The sequence below is a fragment of the Hypanus sabinus genome, chromosome 9 (assembly GCF_030144855.1).
Source record: "Hypanus sabinus isolate sHypSab1 chromosome 9, sHypSab1.hap1, whole genome shotgun sequence".
NCBI lineage: Eukaryota > Metazoa > Chordata > Chondrichthyes > Myliobatiformes > Dasyatidae > Hypanus > Hypanus sabinus.
The window spans coordinates 12,306,187-12,319,260 of NC_082714.1; the positions used below are offsets into that span (position 1 = coordinate 12,306,187).

Below are 13,074 nucleotides of genomic sequence, written 5' to 3' on the forward strand. Positions count from 1 at the left end.
AGAGATTGATTAATTGGGAAAGACCCTGTTGTAATTAAGTAGCTTTTTTTAAAGAATGAAATTACAATAACATACTTGTTTACTACTATACGCAGGGAACTTCCCTTAACCAAAGTACAGTAATTTACAGTGCATTGTGAATCATGGTATCCCACAGCAGTGATACTTGACGAACATGGAGCAGTGTAGTTTACAACGTTAAATATGACCTAATAATAATTATTTGTTTAAAAGTAAACTGCAATGCAGATCATATTGAGGTTATGAAGAAAGAACTAGCTCACCCAGATGCTCTGTTTCCTCTATTCCTTCTCGCACTCTGTTTCTTGTGCTTTCTTTCCTTCCATTCCCATCTCATTTTTGTCCAGTTGTTTCGCTAGCTTTCAACTCTGCTCTACAGCAGTGTATTTTATCATGATCCCACCATATGCAGAGACATGGAAGGGTGGGTCATAATGTTTCAATGGTTCCATTTAATGTTAGAATATATACAAATTGCAACCTTAAATTCTTACTCTCTGCAGACATCCTCGAAACATGAAGTACCCCAATGAACAAATGACAGAAGAAATGCAAGAACCCCAAAGCCCCCTCCCCCCACTTATTCTAGCAGAAAGCATCAGCACTCCCACCACCCACCATGCAAGTAACAGCAAAGCCCCAAGGAGAGACTATAGTCTACAGTCCACCAAAAACTAACGTTTATCGCAAGTTTGACATCCATTGGGCTCTCACTAACAAGGGTGAGTGAAATGTCATTCTTTTCACAGCGAGAGGAGAGACAAACATTCACTGTTTTGATGTTACAGGCCATCTATAGTACCGTTTTTGAGATACAGCAGTAAACTCTCACCATGAAGATGTATATCTATTGTGTATATGTATATATGTGTGTCCATGGATCCCAGCAACCTTGAAAAGAGAAAATAGAGACATTTCTCTAAGGAAAATTTAAACTGCCTTGCTGGGAGAATTTCCTCTTCCTCTCTGGCACTGTCTTTAGCTCTGCTCCATCACATGTCAAAGATATATAATTCCCTCATAAAAGACATTAAAGACTTGTCTTTGAAAGATAGAATTATTATCCTTATTTGTCACGTGTCCTATCTCATTTTTATCTGGTGTTCTACAGGGGTCAGGTAGGGACCATGTCTTTTCATGTTGTATGTCAATGATTTGGATGACGAGCAAAGATGGGTGGAGGGGCAATTAATGGGCACTTCACCTCAGCATCAACCTGTAACCATTACCTCAATCCCTAAACGCTAAGCCAGTCCCTGATCACAGTCGTAATTTTTTTTATCTTTGGGGGTGTTGTGGATAGTGTGGAGAGCTGTCAGAGGTTACAGCAGGACATCGATAGGATGCAAAAGTGGGCTGAGAAGTGGCAGACGGAGTTCAACCCAGATAAGTGTGAGGTGGTTCATTTTGGTAGGTCAAATATGATGGCAGAATATAGTATTAATGGTAAGACTCTTGGCAGTGTGGAGGATCAGAGGGATCTTGGAGTCCAAGTCCATAGGACATTCAAGGCTGCTGCACAGGTTGACTCTGTGGTTAAGAAGACATATGGTGCATTGGCCTTCATCAACCGCAGGATTGAATTTAAGAGCCAAAAGGTAATGTTGCAGCTTTATAGAACCCTGGTCGGACCCCACTTGGAGTACAGTGCTCAGATTTGGTCACCTCACTACAGGAAGGATGTAGAAACTATAGAAAGGGTGCAGAGGAGATTTACAAGGATGTTGCCTGGATTGGGGAGCATGCCTTATGAGAATAGGTTGAGTGAACTCAGCCTTTTCTCCTTGGAGCAGCAGAGGATGAGAGGTGGCCTGACTGAGGTATATAAGATGGTGAGAGGCATTGATTGTGTGGATAGCCAGAGGCTTTTTCCCAGGGCTGAAATGGCTAATAGGAGAGGGCACAGTTTTAAGATGCTTGGAAGTGGTACAGAGGAGATGTCGGGGTAAGTTTTTTTACACACAGAGTGGTGAGTGCATGGAATGCGCTGCTGGCGATGGTGGTGGGGGTAGATACAATAGGGTTTTTTAAGAGACTCCTGGATAGGTACAGGGAGCTTAGAGGACTATGGGTAACCCTAAGGAATTTCTAAAGAAAGTACATGTCTGGCACAGCATTGTGGGCCGAAGGGCCTGTATTGTTCTGCAGTTTTTCTATGTTTCTATCTAATCCGAATCCCTAATTCTAAATACCATTCCTGACCCATAGCTGACCCAACTCATACCTCAATTTATAGCACTGACCCCCATCACTAACCCAAGCCCTCTCCCAGACCCTGACTCAATGCTCAACTCCCGACCCTGACACTGTCACTCTATTTTTCTAAGCTCCATGTACTTATCTATGAGTCTCTTAAAAGAGACCTTATTGTATCTATCTCCACCACTGTCGCCAGCAGTGTATTCCATGCACCCACCACTCTCTGTGTGAAAAGCTTACCCCTGACGTCTTCTCTGTACCTACTTCCAAGCACCTTAAAACTATACCCCCTTGTGTTAGCCATTTCAGTCATGGGCAAAAGCCTCTGGCTAACCACACCATCAATGCCTCTCATCATCTTATTCACCTATCAAGTCACCTCTCATCCTCCATCGCTCCAAGGAGAAAAGGCTGAGTTCACTCAATATATGGAGGAACAGTTAGTGTTAAGGAAGTAGGGGTACTGCAGAAAGACTTGTACAGATTTGGTGAAGGGGAAAATAAATTGTGGATGAAATAAAGTATAGGGATGTGTATGGTCGTACGCTTAGAATAAAATTTAGAAAGAATAAAGGCATGGATTATTTTCTAAATAGGGAGAAAATTCAGAAATCAGAGGTGCAAAGTGAGTTGGAGTCAATGTGTAGGATACCAACTCCACGTGCAGGTGCAGTCAAAGGTAAAGAAGGCAAATGCTTTGTTGGAATACGATTAATTTTGAGGGGACTAGAATATATAAGCAAGGATATAATGATGACACTTTATAAGGCATTGGTCAGACTGCACTTGGAGTATTATAAGCAGTTTTGAGACTCTCATCTAAGAAAAGATGTGCTGACATTGGAGAGGGTCTGGAGGAAGTTCATGAAAATGATTTTGGGAATGAAGGGGTTAATATATGAGGAGTGTTTGATAGCTCTGGAGTTTAGAATAATGAGGGAATCTTATTGAATCTATTGAATAGATAGATTCAATTAAAGGCTGTGGAGAACAAGTCAGTGGATATATTTAAAGTGGAGGCTGATAGCTTCTTGATTAGAGAATGCATCAGATGTTTCGGGGCGATGACGGGAGAGTGGTGTTCAGAGGGATAAGAAATCAGTCTTGGTGGAATGACTGAGCTGTCTTTGGGTCAAATGGTCTAATTCTCTTCCTGTCTCTGGTCTTTATGGTCTTACGAGTGTCAGAGACAATTGCATCCTCAATATAGGTTGAGGCAATTACCTCAGCCAAAATCTTCTGCATTTCAATCAAAACAAGTTTGAAGGGACAGTTTTGACAGAAGGTCTGGAGGACAGATTGATTAATTGGGAAATAACCTATCATAATTGAGTAGTTTCTTTTTAAGAATGAAATTATAATAACATACTTGTTTTCTATACGCAGGGAGCTTCCCTTAACCAAAGATAATTTACAGTGCATTGTGAATCACTGTGTCCCACAGCAGTGATACCTGATGAATATGGAGCAGTGCAGTTTACAATGTCAAATATAACCTAGCAATACTTATTTCTTTAAAAGTAAACTACAATGCAGGTTATATTGTCATTCAGGTTCTGTGGTTATGAAGACAGAACTATCTCGCCTAGACACTCTGCTTCCTATATTCCTTCTCACACTCTATTGTCTGTTTCTAGTGTTTACTTTCCTTGTGTTCCCATCTCGTTTTCATCCAGTTATTTCACTAACTGCACTCTGCAGCAGTGTATTTTATCGTGATCCACTATATGCAGAGACTTGGAAGGGTGGGTCATAATGTCAATGAAAATCACATCATTTATAATTCCCTGGTAAATGATATTAAACTACTGTCATTGAAAGATAGAATTATTAGCCTTTTCTGTCACATATGCATCGAAACATTCAGTGAAATGAGTCATTTGGGTCAAATCAAATCAGTGAGGATTGTACTAGTGTTGCCATGCTTCCAGCACCAACACAACATGCCCAAAACTCACTAACCCTAACCCATACATTTTGGAATGTGGGAGGAAACCGGAGCACTCTGAGTAAACACGTGGTCATAGAACATAGAAATACAGAAAACCTACAGCACAATACAAGCTCTTCGGCCCACAAAGTTGTGCTGAACATGTCCCTACCTCAGAAATTACTAGGCTTACCTATAATCCTCTATTTTACTAAGCTCCACGTACCTATCTAAAAGCCTCTTAAAAGACCCTATTGTATCCTCCTCCACCACCATTGCCGGCAGCCCATTCTACGCTCTCATCACTCTCTGAGTAAAATCACTCTAGTTGATGAAGGCCAATATACCATATGCCTTCTTAACCAGAGTCAAACTGTGCAGCTGCTTTGAGGATCATGAGGAGAATGTACAGACTCCTTACAGTGAGCGGGGGGAATTCAACCCCAATCTTACGGCTGTTTTGTCATGAATACTTCTTGTAGGCATTGTATGTTAAATAAGGTGTGCAAAAAGAGGGGGGATAGTAGTGAGGTAGTGTTCTTTGGTTCATTGTCCATTCAGAAATCTGATGGAAAAGGGGAAGAAGCTATTTCTGAATCATTGGATGTGTGCCTTCAGGCTCCTGTACCTCCTCCCTGATGGTAGCAATGAGAGAGGGCATGGCCTGGGTGATGAGGGTCCTTAATAATGGATGCTGCCTCTTTGAGTCATCAATCATTCATTTTCTTTATGTAAACACATTTACACCTTGGAGACTATGATTTTTGTTAGATTTCAGAGGCCAGTGTGAGAGAACAATGCTGGGTTAAATTGCTTTGCCACTTTCAGGAATACACAGATTGAAAATTAAACTGCAAAGCAAACAAAAAACGAGCTGAATTGCTGGTCTGAATTACTCTACTGTGGTTAAAGAAACATTGGTCTGTCAGAAATGATTTATGATTATCTGTTACATGAGACCAAAGATGTGAGAACACTCAAAAACCTATAATAAATTTGAGAATAACAAGCTGTTGGTAATTTGAAAGTTTGGAACTAAGTAAAGGATGAGGGGACTAAACTAATCCCTTCTGCCTATACAATGTCCATATTCTTCCATTTTCCTCACGTTCATGTGCCTACCTAAACACCTCTTAAAAACCCCTTACGTATCTCTCTCTACCAGCACCCCAGGCTGTGCATTCAAGACACACACCACTCTGTTATTTTTTTTGCATAATTGGATTCCACACCTCATTTGTGATTCATACTGAAGTTTCATTTCCCCACCTTATCTTCCCTTGAAATGTTACACTGTTTATAATATGCTGATGAGGTTAGTCCTTTCAGAGATTTGTTTACTGTTATGCTGTTGGGATTGCTTGCACTTTTAATTCTGAGTCATGCACTCGGTGACCACTTTAGCTACACCTTCACACCTGCTTGATGATGCAACTATCTAATCAGCCCATCATGTGGAGCAACTCAAAGCAGAAAAGCACGCAGACATGGTCAAGAGGTCCTGTTGTTGTTCAGACCAAGCATCAGAATGGGGAAAGAAATGTGATCTAAGTGACTTTGACCGTGGAATGATTGTTGGTGCCAGATGGGGTGGTTTGTGCATCTCAGAAACTGCTGAGCTGGGATTTTCAAGCAAAACAGTCTCTGGAGCTTACAGAGAATGGTGTGAGAGAGAGGAAAAAAAACATGCGGTGAGCGGCAGTTCTGTGGGTGAAAACACCTTGTTAATGAGGGAGGTCAGAGAGGTATGGCCAAACTGTTTCAAGCTGGCAGGAAAGAGACAGTAACTTTATCCATGTGCTATAACAATGGTGTGCAGAAGAACATCTCTTGAGTGCACAACACATCGATCCTTGAAGTGGACGGGCTACAGCAGCAGAAGACCACAAGCGTACACTCAGTGATCACTTTATTATACAGGAGGTGCCTAAAAAAAAAAGAGTGTACATTGAAACATACAGTGGAATCTGTCGTTTGCATTAACAATTGCCGAGGATGTGCTGGAGGCAGCATGCAAGTGTCATCACACGTTCAGATGCCAGTAATAGCATGCCCACCCTCCTCAGCAAAACAGCACAGAACACAACAAATTTGCTAGTGTAATTTAATATCTGGAATATAATGTTAAAGTTGGTTGAGTTCTCATGTTGAAATAACTGACTTGAATTTATGATCTCTTGAGGTTGTTTGTGCCTGTTTTGTTGTTCTTGACCACAATTTCTTTATGTAGGTTGGGCCACCTTCTGTTATTCTTTTACACTATGCTTGTGTGTCTCTAGTTTGTGATCTGTGACGTAAGGCCAATAGTGGTGTAACCTTTCATGTGTGCCAAACAACTTGATTGGCTTTGGACTGGGTTTTCCCCTCATTTTATTTGCATATCTCTCCATTGGACACATACCTTTCTGTGTGCATCACTGCCGAGCAGACTGCTTGCAAAACCAGCTGAAGAGAGGAAGAATACAGGACTTTGCTTTTAAAAGTAACTTCTTTCTTCTCCATTGAATGACACTGTATCTTACACACATCACGATCGTCTGCTGCAGGTAATGTGGCTTTGATTACGTATTACAATAGTGGGGTCAAGCATTGACTTTAAGAGCTCTTGAGTGAGACCAGGATTTATTTAGGGCAGGATAATCTGAAACCTCCTGTCCTGTATGTATTTGGAATCCATTGTATCTGCTGATCTTCTCTTGCTCATTAAGTTATTCCTTTTATGTTTCTTTTTGCAAATTTGCATTCTCTAATACCCAGACGGAGGCAGGTTACCAAGGCTTCTGAAGATTACAGGCTGCATTTCTCTATCAAATCCAGTCTGATTAGCTCAACGGCATTCTTTAAATTGCCAGTCTCCACTCTCCTCAAACCCCAGGAGGTAGAGTAAAATTGCTTATCCTGTGTGAGATCCCAAATGTGAGCCATTTATATATTTGCAATGCTTCAGAGTCGTGACGTTCTTCTCCAGTATCAATATTTCGATCCTGTGTGTAGGCTGTTGGATATGATCGTTAGATTGTAGATACCTGACACCTGATTGTATCACGTTACTAGTAATTTCCACACAGTTGAAATGTTACAAAGAAGTAGTCTTGATTGGTCCTGAATTTTGGTTATTTTGCTGCCTATATTGATTTTAGCCAGAAAATTCCAGGGTTATGGATCAAGTTCCCGATTTTTAAAGACTGACACGGTAAATGGATAAAATTATCCCAGTGCTGAGACTGTGGAATCTTTTGAGTCTTTGGCTTTCTGTCATACCTCTGTTAACTAAGCATATTATTTCTGTCTCTATATTGTATTAACAAAAATGTTTGCACAGTGAAAACAAAGTTTATCATCAGTATATATACAGTATTCCTCCAATAGGACCACAACCTTGTAGTCTGGGTTGGAGGCTTGCGTGCTTCAGTAACCCGGAAAGCTGTGTTGGCTGGAGTCAGGGCCTTGAGCTTTGACTCTTGGTGGGGTCACGGTGCCAAACAGGTCAAAGGGTAGAGGCCAGACTAAGTGGTCCATCGGTCCTCCAGGTTCGGGGGTTCAGCTCAGAGCTAACAACTATGACTGGTCAAAAAATTGTTACAGAAACAATGCAAAAAGTTGCCCTCAATGCCAGTGGCATAACAGACAAAAAGAAATGTACAGTATTATATGGACAGATGAAATGGTTCAAAGATGTGCTGATGCAGTTAAAGATACAGTGTGAAGACAGGGTATAGTGCTTGGAAGTGCTTTGAAACTTAGAAGAAGTGCTTAAAGATTTATTTTGTTAGACTTTTTTTTCGTAATTTTTGTTTTCATAGGGTAATTCTTTTACTGCTTCAGTAGTTTTGCTTTCTAATCTGGTTCTTTGAGGTGACCAGTCAGAATCATGTTTAATATCACTGGCATCTGTCCTGAAATTTGTTGTGTTGCAGTGCAGTGCATTGCAGAACATAATAATTTTTTTTAACTATAAATTACAATAGTCCAGCTCAGTGGCACAGTAATATCCAAAGCAAAGGTTCCCAAGTTCGAATCCAAGTTAGGTTGAGCGTCCAGCAAGCAACTTGGCCTCAAAAAAAACAAGAATAGCTTGCTACGGAAACACCGTCATGACGGTGCCCCAATAACTCCACTGCCAAGTTAAGGGCTATTCTTCTATAAATTACAATAAAAAATATATTTAAAAATATCTGAAAGTAGTGCAAAAAGAGAGAAAAAATATTGGTGGTGTCCGTGCGTTCACTACCTGAAAACTGATGGCAGAGTATAAGTTCGTAAGGTGTTGAGTGTGTGTATTCAGGCTCCTGTACCTCATCCTAGACGTTGTTGCAACCATTTGGAAGACTGTCAATGATATATCTGAAGTAATTTGCAAGGGTCTTTGGTGTCATTCCAAATCTCCTCAAACTTCTGGTGAAATATAGCTAATATTGTTCCTTCTTTATAATTGCATCAATATGTTGGGCCCAGGATAGAACTTCAGAGATTTGACATCCTGGAATTTGAAACTGCTGGCCCTTTGCACTGCTGACCCTTTGATGAGGACTGTTGGTAATCCCTCGACTACTCATTCCTGAAGTCCACAATCAATTCCTTTGTCTTGCTGATGTTTGGTGCAAGGCTGTTGTTACAGTACTAGTCACCAACTGACCTATCTCACTCTTGTATGCCTCCTTGTCACCATCCAAAGTTCTGCCAGCAATAGTTGTGTTATCGGCAAATTTATACCTTGTAGCTGGCTTTTGAGCTATGCCTAGCCACATAGTCATGGGCGTAGAGGGGGTAGAGCAGTGGGCTAAGCATGCATCCTTGAGGTCTGCCAGTGTTGATTGTCAACAAAGAGGAGAGGTTACTTTCGATCCACATTGACTCCTGATGAAGAAGTCAAAGATCCAGATGCAGGGGGAGATACAGTAGCCCAGGTTTTAGAGCTTGTTGATTAGAATTGAAGGTATGTTGGTGTTTAACGGTGAGCTGTTATCCACAAAACGCAGCCTGATATCGGTATTGCCATTGTTCAGGTATTCCAAGGCCGAACAGCGAGCCAGTGAGTTTGCATCTACTGTAGAACTATTGTGGCGATTGGTAAACTGCAGCAGGTTAAGGTCCTCTCTTAGGCAGAAGTCAATTCTGGCCATTGCCAACCTCTCAAAACACTTCATCACAGTAGGTGTAATTGCAGCTGGGTGATAGTCATTGAGGCAGCTCACTCTGTTCCTCTTGGGATCTGTAAGGGTCATTTCCTTTTAGAAGCAGGTGGGAACCTCCGCCTGCAGCACCGAGATTGATGATGTCAGTTGTTGACAAGGGCTTTCAGTGCCCTACCAAGTATACCATCAGTGCCTGACAGCTTGAGAGGGTTCATCCTCTCGAAAGACATTCTGATGTCAGCCCCTGAAACAGACAGATATCACAGAGTTGCTAGATACTGCAGGGATTTGCACAAGTGTAGTTTTATTCTCCTTTTCAAAATGTGCATAAAGTGCATTGAGCTCATCTGGGACTGAACCACCACAACCATTCATGATGTTCTGTTTTGCTATCTAATAACCAATGGCCTACAAATCCTGCCAGAACTGATGTGCATCCGATTCCATCTCCAACTTTAATTGAAGTTGTTTTCTCACTCTTAAAGTAGTCATACCTGAATTCCTTGTATAGTTTTGCATTACCTGTCCTGAATTCCACTGATCTAGCCCAGACTACAAATCTGCTGGTTCATACACAGGTCTTGATGAAGTCGGTGACAACTGTAGCATATTCATTCAGATTCAGAAATGAATCCCTGAATATTGTCCAGTCCACTAAATCAAAGAAGTCCTGTAAGCACTCCTTCATCTCCCGAGACCATGTCTGCTTGGCCCTTACCACTGGTGCTGTGGTGTGCAGTCGTTGCCTGTACACTGGGAGTAGAAGTATAGACAGGCAATCTGACTTTCCAAAGTGTGAGCATGGGTTAGCACAGTAAGTGTTCTTGATGGTGGTATAACAGTGGTCAAGTGGTTCTGCAGGTGATATGTTGGTGGTAGTTGTACTGAGAAGGCATCAGGGTGTGTTGTTTCATGATCAGCTTCTCCAGTGTCCTCCTGACGTTGGCCAGGTATGCAATGTATACCACCACCAAGTTGATGGCAGAAAGCTTCTTTGGCAGATAAAATGATGACATTTCCAGGTAGGGTGTGCAGGATTGAGACAGAACTACCTTGTCTGTGCATCACGATGAGTTAATCCACCTCCCCTACCTTTAAAAAAAAAAAAAATTGGCTATCCTGTCTTTATAGTGGATGGAGAAGTCTTTGAACTGTGCTGTGTCCAGAATGCTGGAGGTTAGCCAAGTTTCCATGAAGCAATGTAGATGGCAGTCTCTGATCCCTCTCTGGTAGTGCAATCTTGCTCTGAAGTCTTCAGTTTTATTTTTCAGAGACTGTACATTCACTAGCAGGGTAGTCAGGAGTGGATGTCTAAGGCCTGTGTGTTTCAATTGTACCTGTTAACCAGCCTGCTTCCCACACTTCCATTTTCTTAAAACAGAACTGTACTCAGAACCCAAGTCTGTGCCGATTTTGAGGATCAATAGATGTTTTAAACATCTTAGAACAATGTTGCTTACTCCAGTATCCATAACTGTGACTGTGGATTTCATTGGCAGTAATCCAAAATGGGGTTGTGATTCTGAATATTTGATTATTGTCACCATTTAATCTGCACCAGGTGGTTTAGTTGTTGAGGCTGACACTGGGCATCTGTGTACTCTGATGCCTGGTCTCCAATCTCAATACCATCCCAAATACTACTACTTCTCCACTTGGATCCATCACAGGCCAGAGATTACCAGGAATCAGTGGGAGTTGCGTATTTCTTCCAAGCAGGCTTTCAGTATCTCTAAATCATTTAATTTGTCCATATAATCATCTCCTTCTGTGACAGATCATGGAACAGTGTTTGGAATCTATTCTCAGACATGTGACCTGCCTGGCATAGCAGCTGAGTGTAACTAGGGCCTCAGTATGGGGGGTGTTGTCCTGGGGGAGGATGCTGACATCGGTTTGTTTCTCCTTCCAGTGGATTTGGAGTATTTAACGATTGACAGTGTTGGTAATAGTTCTCCAGTTTCTCAAGATAGATTGCTTACAGAAGAAGTCTCATAAGTGTACAGGAGACCGAGACTCACAGCTGCCCAACATAGCAAGCGTCAAGCTTATGTTCCTCAATCCATCCTGGTATCAGCAACTTGCCTTTGGCTTAACATCAAAGAGTGAAATTTCCAATTTATTCCCTTGTTATTTAGAGAGCACAAGGAAAATAGTATTTTCTGTCTATTGATGGTAAAGTTATGCATTTTATTTAGAGATACAGCATGGTAACAGTTCCTTTTGTCCCATTGAGCTCATGTTGTCCAATTACAACCATATGACCAATTAACCAACCAACCCGCACAACTTCAGAATGTAGGAGGAAACTAGAGCACTTAGAGGAAACCCACATGATTGCAGTTCTTGCCACTGTCTACAAGCTCCTTATAGACAGTGGCAGGAGCTAAATGTGGGTCGCTGGCACTATAATAGCATTACACTAACTGCTATGCTACCGTGCAGCTGTATTTTATAGTAGCCTATCATTGATCGCAAAAATGATGACAATTCTAATCTTTCTAACACAGGGTCACTTATTTTGCAAGTGCATAATATGCCTGTGAAATTATATGGATTATATTTATGTGACACAGGCAGTTGGGGTCAAATGTTACTGGGGAATTTTCAAATCCTCCAAATTTTGGAAGTGGCACCCTGAAAATGGAAAAAAAATTATCAATGGGTCAATCAGCATCCATGGAGAGTGAAACAAACCTAATGTTTCAAGTTAGTGGTTCTAATCTGGATCATTAATCTGGATCTGGTCACAGGCGTAAAATGCAGAGCTGTAGGACATAAGGAAAGGATTTGCTCTGATAGGATTGTTCTTTTGGGAGTTCACATGGACCTGAATTAGAGTTAGTTTATTATTGTAACACGTAACAAGTTACAGTGGAACGATTGACTTAAAGTCATAGTGTACTACAGCACATAACAGGTCCTTTGGCCCATCTACTGGGTGCCTGACTGATAAACTGCCTAGTGCCATTGACTATAGCCCTCCATACCCCTCCCAGCCATGTACCAATCCACATTGCTCATAAATGTTGAAATCGAATCTGTATCTACCACTTCCACTAGCATCTTGTTCCACATTCTCACCACACATTGATTTCCTCATCATGATCTGCTGAAACATTTCATATTTCACCCTTAACCCATAACCCTTAGTTCTAGTCTCCCCCAACCTCAGTGGAAAAAGCCTGCTTGCATTTACCATATCTAGATTCCTCATAATTTTGTGTATCTCGATCAAATCTTCCATCATTCTCCTACACTCTAGGGAAGGGGTTCCCAACCATTTTCATGCCATGGACCCATTCATTCATGGACCCCAGGCTGGGTACCCTGTTCTAGGGAATAAAGTACTAATGTATCCACCTTTCCCTGTAAATCAGGTTCTCAAATCCTGGCAACACCCTTGTAAATCTTCACAGCACTCTTCCTGTACTTGAAATAGTAAGTTTGCAAAAGAAGATTTTCAAGGGAGTGTGGTGGAGATTGCAACATGCAATTGTTGTTGCCTGGGTGATAAATTACTCTGTTTTTCTGTCTGAACTGTTTAACATTTCTTACTGGGTGCAGTAGTGTATGACTCATGCATCTTAGCACATTGCTTCAAATTCAGACAAGTAATGAACTCTTAGTCATTTGCTGGAGTCGACAGTGAAAAACGTATCCCATTGTAGGATGGCCCAGAACTACACAGGATTTCATCGTCACCTTTAAAACCATTTTTTTTCAAATGGGACTGTCGAGTAGCTGCATCTGGAAATGGAGTGTTATACCCATTGATCAAATGTTACC

At 41.4% G+C, this 13,074-nt stretch overlaps 1 protein-coding gene across 3 annotated transcripts in view; it reads left to right on the plus strand.

The window, feature by feature from the left end:
* The window catches only part of traf7 (TNF receptor-associated factor 7), a 97,313-nt gene that overhangs the window by 23,789 nt on the left and 60,450 nt on the right, over window positions 1-13,074 (plus strand). Inside the window, exon 2 of one of the 3 annotated variants that reach the window (XM_059979060.1) lies at window positions 525-743. The exons of 1 other annotated variant lie outside the window; for it this stretch is intronic. The gene's annotated coding sequence lies outside the window, so the exon portion shown is untranslated. Of the gene's footprint in view, window positions 1-524; window positions 744-6,545; window positions 6,697-13,074 lie in introns of those variants that run through there. One more of the 3 variants, XM_059979058.1, reaches the window with a different exon arrangement.